At 39.4% G+C, this 17,361-nt stretch overlaps 1 protein-coding gene and 1 pseudogene across 1 annotated transcript in view; both read left to right on the forward strand.

Annotated features, from left to right (window-relative positions):
- Positions 1-17,361, forward strand: part of Sumf1 (sulfatase modifying factor 1) — a gene marked incomplete at its 5' end in the record, with an annotated part of 68,878 nt that overhangs the window by 35,608 nt on the left and 15,909 nt on the right.
- LOC102018836 lies at positions 12,257-12,950 on the forward strand (annotated as a pseudogene).

The raw sequence follows: 17,361 nt of genomic DNA on the forward strand, positions 1-17,361 counted from the left end.
GAAAAGAATGTATAACAGATTCATATGTACTTAACACTTAGATTTAAGATGTGTTAACAGCTTATTTACCTCTCTTTTAGCTGAAGATAAAGAACAAAGACTGTTCTTGTGAACACTTGGTATTGTCAGTTTTTTTAATTTGAGCTGCTCTGGTTAGGTGTGTAGTGCTGTTTCACTGAGGATTTTTGAGAGGAGGGGATCTATTTTAATGTGTATATCTGATAATAACCACCTGACTCTCCTGTTTTGTGTTTCTTTTGTTCTTCATTTTTTGTCATATCTTGTTTTCTCACATGCCTATTTTTGATTCAATACTAGACATTCTATGTCAAAAATTATATAGATTATTTATGATCTGAGTAATAATCTAAGTAATGATCTTTCTCCAGAAAGTTGTTTCATGTTAGGTTAATCCAGTTAGTAATTGAGATGATCTTTTTTTTTGTTTGTTTGTTTGTTTTTTTGGTACCAGGAATCGAACACAGGACCTTGCACTTGCCAGGCAGGCACTTGTGCCACTGAGCTATATCCCTGGCAATTGAGATGATCTGAAGCTGATTTTCAGTCCTTGTGAGGACTGACTAGTCTGTTTCTGATTGATGCTATAGTTCTTCAAGGTGCGAAGCAGAAGTCTAGGGCTTTTATAATGGTTTCTCATCCTTAGAGCACTTTAAACTCCAAACTCCAATTGTTGTTTCTTTAGGCATGAATCTTTTTTTTTTTTTTTTTTTTTTTCAGGCATGAATCTATTAAAAGTTCTATTTAGCAACTGTGGTCATTTAAATCAACCTGTAGAGAAAACAGATTCACCTTTTTAGGCTTCCATTTTGGATTTGAGCTCTGCAGTTTTTCATAGCTGTAGAGTTGCAGCTTAACTCCTATTTATCTTTGACATTTTAATTTATTTCCCTTTCTTCTCTAATGGCCTGTATATCTGCAATGCTTAGCAAAGAACCTGGTGTGTAATCATTTATCCTACAATAATACCAATTCTAGATACATAGAGTGGGGGAGTTCAGTCACTATCCACACTCTAGATGCTCCAGAGCAAAGGCTGGCTAGAAGCAGACATTCTCGGGGAAAGTTTTGACCCAAAATAGTCTACATGTTTAGTAAACATTTCTACCCAGGAACTGACCTCTTCATTGTCATGTATTTATGTTTGCTCCAAGACTAACTCGTAGTAATGGCAAATAATTTTAAAGTTTCTTTGGAGAGGTTGGGAAAAGTAAGTTCCCTTTATGCAGTGGCTATTTAGGAAATGTCTTTTTCTTATTCAGTGACTTCCAGGGAGTAAAAGTTAATCATTAGTTTTTATTTTATTGGGCAGTCATTTATAGCAAACGCAGGTTGTAGAAACAGCCCTTGTGTGCTTTGTACACAAAGCCCTAAGAGTGGATGAGGTATTTGGCCATAAGAAGTGAGGGCTAGTTTGGTCCTAGGCTGTATGTGTGTCCTTTGGAGGTGGACAGTACAGCATCACAAAGCATAGCAAAGGTGCCATCACTTCCGTTCACACAGGCACAATCCAGACTATGGGCATACTGCATTCGATATATACATGTATATTTTTAAATATAATACATTTACATGTTTGGTGATAGTTTGTGGGCAAGTCCTCTACCACTGAGCTATATCTCTGGTCCTTTTTTAAATTTTGAGACAGGGTCTTCTTAAGCTGCCAAAGCAGACCTTGAATGTAATTTTTCTGCCACAGCCTCCCAAGTACACAGAATTACAGACATGTGCTATCATGCGTGATGCATACTATTTATCTACATCTACATCTTCTTGATATATCTAAATATCTGTGTATCTAGATACATAGATATACATACATATATAGATATTATCTATATTTAATGTAATGGTTTTTTTCTTTTCTATTTCCTAAATCTGAAACTGTATGTACAATACAAATAAAAAGGTAGAACATATATAATGTTCTCATTTCCCATATCTGCCTATTGACTGTCAGTACCTAGGTGTCATGCTGACTTGCTCAGGTAATGATGTGATGGGATAGAATGATATATATTTTTTCCGTTGTAAGGGGAATAGAATTGCATTTAGGTGGCTTTTCTTTCTCAGGGAAAGAACTTGAATCTTGGAATCAGCCAAAATAACCTGAAGTGTAGCTCTCCCACTTAAAGGAATCTTTTTCTTTCTCCCTCCATTTCCTCTCTCCCTCCTTCCTACTTTTCGTCCTCCCTTCCTTCTTTCCTTCCTTCATATTGGAGATTAAACCTAGGGCCTCGCACATGCTAGACAAGTATTCTACTACTGAGCTGCACCTCCCAACCTGTTTCTGTTTTGTTTGACTTTTTTTTCCCTTTCTGTTGTGAGACAGGGACTCCCTGAGTTTCTAAGGCTGGCCTTGAACTTGCTGTCGCCTTCCAAGTAGCTGGAATTATAGGTATACGTCACCGTGTCCAGTTTAAAGGAATATTTCTAAATTTAAGCTTCTTTATCTATAAATTGGTAATAATTATACTGACCTGATGAAATGAAATTTGTTAATATATGTGAAAATACTTTATATTTGTGTATTTCAAAAGCACTGTTGAAGTTTGCTGTTTTGTTTATGCTGTAATTTCTCCTTGGAATGTCACATGTCTCTGTGAGCAGTTAATGTGGGAGGTTGGCCTGTGGAAGCAAAAGGGAAGTAAATCATATTTATAAATAAGGATTGGTTGATATTTCTTCTGCTTTTACCTTTTGTTGGCTCATCACACTTGTCATCCGTGGTAAGAAAATCTTGCTCATGCATCCTGGCTTATGAGAGTCTGATGGAAACAAAGTGTTCCAAAGTATATTTCTTCTCTGAGTGAATTCCTGCTGCTTGCCAGATTTTAACCAGAGATTCTGTTTCATTTCTGTCAATATGGAATTTGTGCAGCAGATTGTATAGCTGTGGACAGTTTGGAAGTGTGTGCTTTCCTCATGGCTGTTTTGATGTGATACAGAACTGACCAGGGGAGGTGTAGCCCACCTTCTCGGTGTTTTGCCAACAGATTTGGCTGTTTTAAGGCATTGGTGCATTGTGGGATGGGACCTGTGACAACCCTAGAGCAATGCAGTCAGCTCACATTTACTAAGTACTTACCAAGTAATGGGCTATACCTGCCGTACGGGGTAGGGATAATAGGGATGGATAAGGCAGGCCCTGCAGAGGAGTTCTTCTAGGGGAGAGGATGGATGCTGAGCAGATGGATTTAAGGTCCATCACAGTAAGATTTGTTGTGGGCATGAAGGAAGTGGAGCTTCCGTGAACTGTGTTCTCTGCCAGTGGGAGGCTTCTCAAGAAGGTGCCCTAAGGATGATATCAGTGATATCAGCAACTGCCAGGTCATGCTGCTAGGTCAGTGGGATCCAAAGATCAGAAAGAAGTCCTGATTTTTTTTTTCCCCCAGCATTATGGATTGAATTCAGGGCTTTAGCACTGAGCTACATTGCCAGTTCCGTTTTTATTTTGAGATGGTCTCAATAAGTTGCTAAGTTGCCCAGGCTGGGCTGGAATGTATAATCCTCCTCCAAGAATCCTGAGATTACATCCTTGTGAAAGCACGCCCACCTGGACTCAACCTTTTGAGGAATTAAGGATAAACTAAGAAAAAAGGGCTTTCATTTTTCTGTCTCTACTGTTCAGTATGTTAAGTCAGTGCCTACCCTCCAGTACCTGGAGCTACCGCTGCCCTTTGCTTACACTTCATTTCTAAAGCCCAGTGCCTTTTCTGTGCTCAGAATAACAGTAAAAGCAGTGAGAGGGATCTATGTGTGCACACATTTGTTTGTTTTCATTTTTCTACAGTGTATTTCACCTCCTTTTTGGGACATTGCAACTATTTGTAGAATTTCTGTTCTTAACATGCTGGGAGGTTTGGAGAGTGACTTGGAAATTGTCTTCCTTACTTCAGTGTGCACAGTAAAAGGGCTTTTATTAGCTGTCTTTTTCACAGTATTGCCTTCTTGGGAAGGGAGCGCCATATGCTCCATGACTGAGATGGCAGAAGGTCGGCATCATGGGCTGGGGTTAGAACAGAAACATTAAATGGAAAGAGCAGGGAGTTTGCTAATGGGGCTGTTTGTGGTTCTCAATAAAGTTCCCCTGGCTGCACAGCGTGACAGAACCCTAGTTAAGTGATGAAAGAGAGGTTAGTAGCCTTGTTTCCATCTGTGATGTAGCTTTAAAATGTTATGGGGCCTTAGGTAAGTCATTTTGCCAGGTAGGGCTTAGTGCTTCACTGGTAAATTATGCTAAGCATGTACCAAGCCCTTCTTAGGTTGCAGGAAACCTGGCAACTGCCCTTGGGTCTGTGTCTGGTTTGGAAAGCTGGCCATCATGGAAGAAGCCACAGCTGAGAGTAACATGGCCTTTAAACAATTAAGTGCTAGGTCCACAGCCCAGCCCTGCAGTTGATAGCTTGGTGACCTTCGGGTTAGAGTGTAAAATCCTGTGATTCTGTCTGCTCATCTATAAAACAAGAATAACAATAAAAGCCAACAGCACTGGGTTGTTCTGAATATTAAAAAGAGAGATTAAAGCACTTAGCACTGTGCCTGCCCTTAGTAAGCACTCAGTAAAGAGCTAATTATTATTTCCAAACACCTCTCAGTTGGAACATTGCCTTTTTGAAAATCCTTTCCCCTTCAGCACTACCTCTTGTTTAATAACCTGATAATGCCTTTCCCCTTTCATTTGTTTAACAGCATTATTGAGCACTTGCTCTGTGCTAGTGGCAAACAGAAAAATCACACTGCCTTTGCCTACAGAGTTTGTATTGCAGAATTCCTAATTACTGTTTCTTATCATATCCATAGTAATAGGCAGCTTTGCTCCACTGATGCGTAGGAAGCCAGAACCAAAGACAAGGCTTATGGCTTCTTTTCACGGGTGGTTTATTCCTTCTTTGCACCTTCCTTTACCTAGAAAGGACTCTGGGCGTGGGCAGGGGCCGAGGCAGGTGCAGGGGCGGGCAGGGGCCGAGGCAGGTGCAGGGGCTTGCAGAGCCTGTCTCTTGGCTCCCTTAGTTACATCCACTGATCACAGGGCAGATCTAAACAGTCTTTCTGGGCAGAGGATGATTGTGTGAATTCTAGGTGGAATAGGCCTCTATTTTGGATTGATTGCTTGAGGTCTTCATTTCCTGTCTTGGTGTGGCTTGAGGCACGAATTGACAGTTTAGCACTACATTGACATCCAGACTTCTCTACCTGAGCTTACCTTTCAGACTTCTTCCTCCCCGAGCACCCCTGCCAGTCTCTTGATATCTGGTACCTCCCTGAATGATAGGTTGATTTGTGGGTTTTTTGTTTTTTTTTTTTTTAGTGTTACAGTTAATCCCCCAACACTCCCACAGTATCTCAGCTCCTAATTTCTGCTTCACATTTTCAGCTAAGGCTCTATCTCATCACTCTTGGCAGTCCGCAGAGATTAACATGTGTGGGTGTTCTGACCCACAGAATAACTCTTTGCAGTTTTGCATATATAGCAGTCTATCTATAGATAGTCATGGGTAGTTTTCACATAGCACTCCTCAACCAGAGGTAGAATCATTATAAAATGGGAAGGAAAAGAGCAGTGCCTTTCAATTTAAAGATGATCCCTTAAGCCCTTCTTCATTCTTACTTTACAGATTATTAGTATAAAATGTATTTTGGGTTAAACGAAGAGCTGTGCCTCCACTGAGCATCCTTGGGTAGTGGTCCTGACCTTTTTCCAGACTACCACGTACTTCCTGATTAAAGGCCGGGGGATTATGCTTTGGAGGTTTTTGCCTGTGAAGTGTTTAAAGTGTTTTCTCGAGCACATGTGTACCCGTGTGTGTGCGCATTCTCTCCCTCATCTTCAACACACAGTATTACTGATTATGTGAAAGATGGGCCTGTGGGTGTCACTCATTTCATGTGGCCATTCATGGAATGGAGAGAGATTTTGACTTCGCCCCATATTTTGAGCTTGATTTATAGTCAGTGTTTAATCCTAGCTCTTCTGATCCCCAGCCTTGTTAATGTTTACTGGACTCTACATATTATTTCAAATACAGAATATAAAGGGCTGCTTACTTCCTTGTAGTAATATTTTATCATAAATCACATTTGTTAGATCAGGAATTTCAAGAAGTGTTATAAATAGGAAAGATATTTTAAGAGACATGTATTGTTGTGTCATGCAGTGGCTGCTTCCAAAAGCAAGTGGGAGACAGTGAATTATGCCTACATATTTAAAGATCTTGAGATTTTAAATCAGTTTCTTGTCCTTTTTACCTTCATTTCTTGCTTGCATTAAATTGTTCTAAGAAATTGTTTAGAACATTTTTTTAAAATTTGGCATATAACTTGTTATGAATTATAAAGTAAGATAGTATCATTTTCCATTCCTATAGCTTACCTGTAGTGGCTTTCTATGCCACAGTGTGACTCATTTGTTCTTTCCCTCAGGATCTGGAAATAAACCAGAAAAAAAAAAAAATAGAGCAGTCAAATTATGCCCCCCCCACCTCATCAGGTTATACTGTGATTTTTGAAATGTGCATATGTGAACTGATTTTTTATTATAGGTATAGACATATCCACACGTCGTTTTTTTGTGTAAGTTCATGTAGTCCGCCCTTTGTGTCCGTGAGCTCTGTATCTAAGAATTCCACCAGCTGCAGGTTGAAAATATTTGGGGGAAAAATGTGGCTGCCCTGAACATGCACACACTTTTTCTTTCTGTATCATTATATAGTGTGATATCATATAGTATGATAACACTTTTATGGCACTTACGTTATAGTAGATGTTCTAAGTGGTTTAGGTGTTCTAAGTTTGGAGATGATTTAAAGTAAAAATGAGGATATGTATATATATGGAAATACTGCACCACCTCTTATTTTATAAGAGATTTGAGCATCTCTGGATGTGAGTTCCACAGGAAGTCTGGAAGCAATCCATTATGGATACTGAGGAGCAACTATAATTTTATCTACTTAGCAGAATTTATTGGCAATCTACTGAATGTCAAATTTGTCTCCTGGGTTCTGGGAATGTATACACAGGATCCCTTTTACTCTTGGATATTGCAAACATTAAGAAAGCAAGAAAACACAGCTAAGTATAAAAAATGCATATGTATCTAATTACAGGTAAGGAGGAAGTATACCATGACTGTTGAAAGCATGCAGTTTTGGAGTTGGACCCAGGTTTATGTCTTAGCACATTTACCTACTTGCTGAATAACCTGAGGCAAATTTCTGACATACTCAGTGAGCTTCCTCATTTATGAGATAATAATAGTAACCAATAGGGAGTTATTGAGAGGTTTAATAACATATTGTGAAGAAAATATTTAGCACAGAGGCTTCCTGTAGTGAGCACTTGGTAAATGCTAGTTGTAACTATGCTGTGTTGTAGAAGGAATGAGAATTTAAATGAAATAAGCCAGCAAACTATGAAATCGCACCTTACTCTGAAGTCGAATCCATGACAGACGTTTATTCTGGACCTTTTTAGGGATGTGAAAGGAGATGTGCCATCTGGTAACATGCAGTTAGAAGTAGCACGTCTTGCTGTGGACAGTCTCCACTTTATACTCAGTAAAGGAAGTAAACATTGCATGTAATCAAGCACCAGAACACACAGAGTTGGGCATTTAGCACTTCTCTACGTTCAAAACGTCCAAGTAAAATCATGGAAGTCTTAAAGTAGTTCTTTGAAAATAGTGTTTAACTCAAAATACCATTTGGTGGAGGCTCATTGTGTTATTCTCTCCTAACTTGCTAATGAATTGTCCCTGATGAACATAGAAGATTGTGAGATAAGGGAATGTGATAAATTTTTAGTAAGAGTAAACTGTTTATTTTTCTCACTTGAAGCAATGCTTAGAGCCGCATCTGGCCTTGCTTGTAGGACTGAAGAGTTTCACATTATCATTCTGAGAAGTGAAAGTGACTGAGTCTGACACAGATCCTCCAGAAGATGCAGTCTGTACCCAGTATTGTTGCTGGCGTGGTTTGAGCTGTCTGTGTTTAGGATGCTGCTGCTGTACACCATGCAGTGTTTAGGGAGAAACAAACTGACTTCTTGATACGTTAGGGTGAATCTCTCTGGGATTGGGGACATTGTGGATATTCTTTCTGTCTTTTATACTAGCATCTTAAACTCCCTGAAAGTAAAGAACTACCTGCATTATTGGGAGCCAGATTCCATCTGGTGGTATACTGTTATTAGTAGATACGGAGAATGCTGTGTCTTGTACAGAAGTCCATGTGTGACGTTTTCTCGTAACAGTTGCTTTTTCGGTGTTCAGTGTGACTGATTTTTCAGCACCAGATGCTTCATGTTCTTGTTTTGAAAAACTATCATGTATTTTCCAAGGTTGTTCTAATCCATTACTCTTAAGCAGATCATATGCATATCTGCCATTGTATATAGGTCAGAGGGTTTAACCTCTGGGGCCTTGCTGTACTTTCTCTCTTCTCCCTCCTGCCTGGCAGTTTGGGAGAGTGGCTGTAAAAGTTGAGGCCCTTGAATGAGGCGTTTTAAAGAAGATTGTAGATGTTTATCTCATGTCTCTGCAGGAATCCATGGAAAAAGTCCATGTTTCACTGGAGGAAGTGGAACAATTTGGGATGGATGTATTTGGGATTTATCCATCAACTCACGTCAAATGCTGGTGAAAGTGGGACCTCATAAAGTCTTGCAGCATTTGCATTTTAAAAATGAGGGAACTCAGGCCAGCAGTGAAGGAACAGACTCCAGACCAGACACTGGTTCTCCTAATTCCTGGGCCCGTTGTGGTGGTTCCCTGGTGATGCTTTCTCCCTGGGCTCAGCCTGTGAGGATTTTTACAGTTACTTTCTATTTGTAGTCTGTCTTAAAACCAATACTTTTTATTTTGTGCTTCTAGAGTGATGAATTATAAAAGGGCATTGTCCATCTTTTTCTTCTTTCTGATTTCCTCTCCTTACTTTCTGGATCTCTGCTCTCCACACGAGAGTCGTTACGTAGAAGCTGAAGTGTAGGACATCATCCACTGCTCCTGCAAATAACTGTTAACAGCTATGGGCTTAGACATTGTTGAGAACTAATGATACAGCAATGAGCAGAACAAGGTGCTGCCTTCTAGTGGGAGAAATAAATACATTTATAATTTGTCATGAAGAGGTAAGTGCTAATAATTTCATTTTTTTCTGATACCACATCTGATACCAGATGTGTGTGGGGTTTTCTCTGACATGAAATACATGTCATTTTTCCACGTCAGTTCTCCAGTTGTCCAGTCCCACTGAGTGTTCAGCAAGTTCTGACAGTAATTCCTGGAGTTACCACAGACTCTACAGATTAAGGAAAAAAAATGGTTCAGCTTGTCTGGTGAAATATTTGATAGAGATACTCATTGGAGTGGTGAAGAGAGTCTTACAGTTACTTGAGGATGGACAGAACAGTAAGGATAAAGGACAGTGGATGTCACTTTGACATTGGGAGACTCAAGAAAGGGATAATGTGAAATATATTAATATGTTGCATTAAATAACATGTTTACAAATATCTATATATCTGTTTATGTCTACATCCCTTCTGTCTGACATTTCTAGTCTTTGAGGTTTTATGGTAACTATAGTTTATTTTATAATGAAAGGAAAAGTGTTTAACTCCCTATGTATCATTTATTATTCCTGGGATGTGATTTTCTCATGAAAGTTTTTGGAATCCATTTGAATAATTCATAAGAGATGATAAAACTTTACTGAGCATGACTGTGAAATGCAACAGTTGCTTTTGTGGTATAAGAAGTATAAAAACCCAGTTGGGTTTGAGCAGTGAAACCACCAAAGGCATCTGTGGCGTCAATTTAAGTATGGATGTCTGTTTAAGTGATAGGTGTTGGTGCTTTGGATAGGGTTTTCATTCGTATGTGAATAAGCGGATGCTGTGTGTCAAAAGAAAGTACCCTTGGTACTTTCATGGTTTATGAGAGAAACACACCTTGGCTCCGTCAAAAAGCTAATGTCTTAAAGAAATAAATATCAAGTCTTAACCACATTTCTTGTTGAACTTTAGCTGTTCTCTTGAAAGGAATTTGTGAAATACAGGAAGATGTATATACCTCAGCTTTGAATGGTTGGATGATTTATTGTAAAAATATGATATTGTGTGAGGTCACTCACAGGTGTACAATGACAGTGTGAATCGGGGGCCACAGCATGGGCTTCACCTACTAGCTGAGTGGCCTTGGCAGGCTGTTCAGCTTTTCTGGCCCTTAGCTCTCCATTTGTGAAAGTTAAGTGACAGGGTCTCCAAACATTCTTCGTCTCTGCCTTTGCCTGGGACAGTTGTTACTAGCTCCCCCTTCATCCTGAGTTTTCTTTTTTTGAATAATAAATTACATGGTTGCCTCAAAAATAGTAGAGCCTGCATCAAAAGATTGTTTTGCAGATTAAAAACATTTTAAAAATATGGAGGTAGAATATATATATGCCTAGTAAGTAATAACCACTATTATTTTTATATGCTATTCTGCAATCAGAATCAGTATTTTAAATACCAAGTTTTATGCATTACTCCAGGAGCAAGACTTATTATGTAGATCTTGGAGTATGAAAGGAATGTAGTTTATTGGAAAGTGGAGAGCCACTGTGGCTTGAGCATATTTAATACAGTTTTGAAAATTCTCTTCCTTTTTAACCTAGCATGGGTGAAATAAGTAGCATTGAGGAAGTGACTGTTTTCATTCATTTTGCTAGTAGCAACAGGACAAACTGGTTTTCCAAGAAAATATTGTTGTGGGGGGAGGTGGGCTGCTGGCTTTTAATTTGTTTTTTGTGTTTGACAGGCCTGTCTTTCCAGTTTGATCTCCCTTTCTGTCTTTGACTTGGGTGTCACCTTCCTTTTTCCTCTTCTCATGTAATGACTGAAGTTAACTGTGGCCCTTTCTCTGTTGGTCCTTGTCCTAGGGCGGCGATAGCGAACTTTTTAGAGCTTTCAATGAAACCACAAGTGTGCTATACGTCTGCCCACTTCCCAGGGCATAAGTAAAATTCCAAAGAATTCAGAAAGCTTTATTTGAACTAATGTTTTGTCTTTCCAGTATTAAAATCCTTTGTCATAGTTGGCATTGGGTTAAAAAAGGTGAAATATTGGGATATTTTGCTTTTTTCCCCACATGTGTGCTTTGGGTGGAGATGCTGCTGAGCCTCGAGATAATCAGATTAGGCGTAGAAGTGGGATAAGCTGAAGATGCCATGGAGTGATGACCTTTCACTCCCAGTCTGCCATGACCTCTCTGTGACCCAAGACACAGCCGCGTTTCATCTGTCCATGAGCTTCATTATTCCTTGTCCTTACTGTGGGCATAACTGTGGGCAAAACTTCCTGCTGTCAGATCAGATTAGATGGTAAGGGTTGGTGTGCTTTTAGTAAATGTCGCATAGGGGAAATAACAGTGATATCAGTCATTTAAATTCTAGGATGATTGAAAGTGGAGAGTACTTTCCTTTAAAGACAGAGGAAGTGATTGAAAAGACTCCTTTTAGAGGCGTGTGCACAGAGGCTGTGTCTCTGATGTCTGATGATACCAAAGCTGCTCCTGGGGGCCAGGGCTATAGCTCAGTGGCACAGTGCCTGCCTGGCAAGCACAAGGTCTTGAGTTGGATTCCCAGTACCAAAAAGCAAAAAGTTGTTCCTGTTAGTGTGTTTCTGGGTTGGCTGTTGCTGTAGCACCCGGTGACTTAACAATGTTGCTGTTTACCGTGCATAGAATCCTTCATGGGCAGCAAGATGATTTTTCTGTTATCCTGGGCTTCAGGCTCTGGGAACCATGCCTGTGGGAGCTCATGTAATGTGCCGTTGAAGGCTGCCTGCAAGTCACATGTGCTAGGGAGCCCAGCTTTTAGCGGACGACGGTGAGGACTACTGCTCTCAAAGGAACAAGTACACTTCTCAAGGTTATAGAATGGTGAATACTATCCTTTAAACTCCAAATTCCTCTGCACTTTAAACTTCTCAGGAAGTTTTTGCTTCGTAGCTCTTTGTGTCTCTGGAAGGCATAGTCTTTTCTTCTTTTCATTTATCCTGGTTTATGATTTTGTATGCTTTAACTCTAAAAACATTTTGCTATAAAAAATTCTTGCAAAATACAAGGTAGCTAATAGGAAACAGGGAGCTAGGCCTTTTGGAAATGGAAAGGGGACCAGGAGATGAAGGCAGGTGGGAAGGTGGTGAGGGGAATGGGATGTAGAAAGAACTGAAGCTCTTTGCTGCACCTCCTGCGAGAATGAAGACCGTTCTCAGCAGTAAGACCGTCGACATCCGGGGAACAGCGACGTTACTCTGAAGGGACGCACAGTTACTGTGATGGGCCGCAGAGGAGTCCTGCGGAGGGACTTCAGCCGTACCGGCGTAGAATTCAGTCTCTTTGAAAGAAAAAGAGGAGGCTCCAGGTTGACAAATGGTAGGGAAACAGAAAGGGACCAGGTCCTGTTCACAGGATCTCGAGTCACGTACAGAACAAGAGCGGAGGTGTTACGCTGGCCCTCCATCACAGGATGTCTGTGTATGCTCACTTCCTCAGCAACGTCGGTATTCAAGATCCGTCTCTTATCAAAATCCAGAAATTTCTTGGGCGAAAAGTATGTCTGCCAGGTTTATATGAGGGCCGGTATTGCTTGTTTAGTATCTCAAGCCCAGAAAAATGAACGAATCCTTGAAGGAAATGATATTGAGCTTGTTTCAAGTTCACTTGTTTTGATTCAGCAAGGTACAACAGTCAAAAACAAGAATACCGGAACAGTTTTGGCTGGTATTTGTGTTTCTGAAAAGGGAACAGTTCAGCAGTCTGATAAATAAGATCCAAGAGCTATCCACCCACAGAAACAAGCTTCTGGATTATAAGAAGAATTTGTGATATTTTAATGATGCAGTAAATGATCTCTATAAAAAAAATTAAGATGTGTTATATAAATGTATCAACTTCCCACAACAAATGTCATTCTGTGTACTACAGACATGTACTAATAAAAATAAAAATTAACAATATAAATGCAAAAGAAAATTCCCAACATACGCAACTAGAAAAAAATAGTATATTGAACTGCCGTGCTCTTAATGCCCAGCTTTAATCATTACCAACTCGTGCCTAATCTTGTTTCACCTATGTTTCTATTTCCTTGTGTGGTAATCTTCTCTGGATCATTTGAAACAAACCTAAGACTTCATATTTTATTTAAAATGCCATGGCTTTCTTGTTTATTTTCATTTTTAAAAACAGCTTCACCATGGCATGATTAATGTATAGTACATTATACGTACTGTACTTAAAGTGTATAATTTGGTAAGTTTTGATGGATAGACATACATCCATGAAATCAACAGTTGTGATAGTGTATATATCAAGTTACCTCAAAGACATCCTTGGGTCGCTTTGCAATCCTACCGTCTTGCCCTTTTCTAACCCCCATACCCAAGCAAACCTTACTTTCTGTCACAGTAAATTTGCTGGTATTTTTTAGAGCTTTGGATGAATGGAATCATATAGTATGTATTCTTTTTCATCTGGCTTCTTTCACAATGCAATAGTCTATTATTTATTCTACATATATTATCGTGGTTCTTCTATTAGGTACAATTTTGGAAGCTGCGAAACATTTTAGGGGACTGTTACAGTTGGTGCAAATGAGAAATGGTGGTAGTTTAGACCAGAAAGAGTGCCATGCAATGATTAGATGCTGTCCACTAGAGATCTGCTTTAGAGGTAAAGCTAATCAGACTACTTTCATGTGGAGAGGAAGAAGAGCGAGACGTCTAGAATTACTTCTCAAGATTTAAATACTTTAAGATAGTCACAGGATTGCTGTGTTTTCTGACAAACATTTTAAATAAAGCATACCTACCCTTGTCAAATATGAAAATAATAAAAAGTTTTTCTCTCAGGGTGTTCTTGATATAATTTGAACCAGGTAAAGGGACAGAAAGTAGTGTAGAGGCAAATAATGTTTTCACCGTTTTAAGAGACTTTTGTTTTGTGGTACTGGGAATCGAACTCAGCATCTCGTGCTTGGCAGGCAGGCACTGTGCTGCTGAGCTACATCCTAGCCCAAGAGACTCTTGAGGTGGAGTTCATGCTGCTGTGTCTAATGGCCCACAGAATATTTTATGTGCTGTTTCTGTACCTACATAATGGACTACTACTTGGCTATTAATAGGATAAATTTGAGATAGTTGCAGGAAAATGGAAACATGGAAAATATAATGTTAAGTGAAATAAATCAGATACCCAAGCTTAAATGTGTGGTACCTTTCATTTGAGTAAGGCAAAATACAAATGAAAAGCAAAATAAAGGAATGATAGGAGACAGGAAGGGAGAGAAGGGAAGGGGGAGTAAGAAGATTGAAGATGTGTCACATACATGTACCAAATAACCGATGAATGTAAGCACTGTATGTCATACACATGAACTAAAAATAATGATAACATAATGAAAATGGGGAGTGGGGATTTAGAGATGGAGGGAGGTGGGTGGGCAGGGGAAGGCAACTGAAAAAGAATCAAGATGTGTCATGTACATGGACCTACTCCCTAAGATGAATGTAAACTTCAGGCACTATAAACATGAAATAAAAGTAAAATAATAAAAATATATACAATTACAAAAGAACACTCATGGTTAGCTCTCTGATGCTGTGATGTGTGGCTGCCTCTGTACAGTGTAATGCAAGCTATAAAATATAAAAAGAGTCTGCCTTCCGAAAGGTTATTAGCATGGCAGATGTTTTATTAGACATGAACTGCATTTGGGAATTTAGCCTTAAGAAAAGTAGGCCAGGTGATCTCTGTGGTTTTGGAGTTTGAAAAGTTACATGCTGCCAGGATTATTAAGTTTATGTAGTCCTTCAGGAAACCTGAGTTACTTATGAGCTAACAATGCATATTATTAACAACAGCAGCGTAGCATTTATTGTTATTTGTGATATGCTTCCTGTGTATTATCCCATTTAACCCCCATGTCAATCTAGTGAAGTAGGTACTATCATTATCTCCAGTTTATAGGTGAGGAACCCGGGCATAGAGGGGTTACCAACTAGCCCACGTCTTGTAGTCAGTGTCAGAGTCAGGGTTTTAATCCAGGAGGTCATTTGACTCTGGAGCCCATACTCTTCATTAAGGGATAATATTTGAGGTGTATCTTGCAAGATGAATAAGAGTTTGATGAATACTAGGATGAGCATATTAGGCAGAGAGAATCGAGTGTGTGTGTGTGTGTGGGCTCATTATCCTGGGATTTGAAGATAGGGAGTGGTGGGAAATGATGTTGGTATAGCAGAAAGATAAACATCTGACTTGGTGAGCTTGAGCAAATGTTTCAGAGATAAGTGAGTGAGCCCTTTTAAAAGTCTCTTTGAAATCTTGAAACTTTTCACTTTTATTTTCTTAGGTGCGAAGAGTTCACACTGGGAGCCTCTGGATTAGCTGATAGCAAAGGCATTTTCTGAGTTCAATCTGGATATTGTTATCTCGGTGTAAACCCACTACTGCTTCTATTGATTTAAGCTCTGATTCCCATTAGGGTTAAAAGGCAGAGCCTTTCATATATAGATATATTTATTTGTGTTTGGTAAGAGTCTTAATAGTTGTTAACTGCATAGTTTTTCCTAAGCTGCCCTCACTCTGACAAGAGCTAAAGGGCTAACTACCAGCCAGAACCTGAATACCATCTGGTAGTTGGCTTACATGATTGATTTTTAAAGAGGTGATATGAGAAGGAATGTCTGTGATGTGTGGTTGATCCTTTTCTTCAGAGCCCAGCTCTTATTTTCTGATTTTAAAAATGTATTGTGATCTTTGTAGTAAGAGTTGATTATATTGAGGAAATAGTAAACACAAAATGAGAGATCTCTTAAACTTTAATAAAGTGTTACCTATGCACGTACCAAAGCAGATACCCAATAAATGCCAGAGTATGGAGATTTTATTGCATTGAGTTCTTTTTTCCCTGAAAGGAATGAGTAAGTAATTCATGAATGCAAATTTTAGAGGTCAAAACCTCACATGCTTGTCTCCTAACCCCTTCATTCTTTTTTCTTCAGGCAATATTATTAATAGTTCTTTAGTGACTCCTTTGGCAGAAAGTTACACTGAGGATTGAACCTAGGGCCTTCATACTGGACTACATCCCTAGCCTATTTTTTATTTTTGAGACAGTCTCCTTAAATGCTAAATTCTTTAGTCTGGGTTAGACTTTCTGATCCTCTTGCCTCAGCCTTTCAGAGTGCTGTTAATATAGGTGTGTACTACCATGCCCAGCTTAATGACTGATTTCATAAGGAGAATGCTTATGTTTGCATATGTTTTTAGTACTTTTTAAAATGAAAATGTTAAGATATAAATGAAAATAAAATATACAACTCAGCCTTGACAGTTATGAACTCTCAATCACTATTCAATCAGAAATAGAACTAGTAGCCGGGTGTGGTGGTATACAACTGGAAATCCCAGCACTTGGGAGGCTGAGGCAGGAGGACTGCTATGAGTTAGAGGCCAGCCTGGCTTACATAGTGAGTTCAAGGCTAGCCTGAACTCCATCATGAGACCCTGTCTCAAAAACAATGCAAAACAACCCCAAAAAACTACTAATGTGTGGGTGTGCTTGGACTTGTGTGAGTAAAAATTAGTTTATTACAAAGTTTTGACCTTACACAATGGCTGTACAGCTGTTTTATTTGAGTTCAGTGTGGAAGTTTGAGGTCTACATGGAAAGCAATCAGAAGAGAAAGATGGATGTCTAGTTGGAGGAGAGCAAAAGGAAACTGGAACTCACACACAGGACCTGGAGTCCATGCCGTGTGGAGTAGAACAGTGTCAGTTTCTCACTTCCTCCAACTTTGACAATGTGGATTCGTAGAGATGGAGTTAGTACCTTTCATCCTTGAGCTCAGTGCACACCTATCCTAGACTCACAGGAATAAAAGGAGGATTTAGGGGAAAGTAGTAGCAGCTACAGGTTGACCAGTTACCTTATGTCAGTATTCTAAACATAAAAATGTAGCCACTGTTTCTCTTTTCTCCATCTCTCACTTAAATATCTCTTAATGGTCACCCTAAACAGAAATGTAAAGGGGAGAGTATTCTGGACATGAGGGTCAGTCTAGCTAAACTGACACCTTATAAAATGATCACATTAATATTTGTCCAGTCTAGTTGAACTTTTTTTGGTTACTTTGAAACAATTCCCAAATATCATATAATTTTTTTCATTAAAAACTTTAGTATGAGCTGAGTATAGTGGTGCATGCCTGTAATCTCAGCACTGGGGAGGCTGATGCAGGAGGATGGTTGTGAGTTCAAGGCCAGCCTGGGCTACAAAGTGAGTTCAGGGCCATCCT

This window comes from Chinchilla lanigera, unplaced genomic scaffold, assembly GCF_000276665.1.
Source record: "Chinchilla lanigera isolate Chin_1 unplaced genomic scaffold, ChiLan1.0 scaffold00020, whole genome shotgun sequence".
Lineage (NCBI taxonomy): Eukaryota > Metazoa > Chordata > Mammalia > Rodentia > Chinchillidae > Chinchilla > Chinchilla lanigera.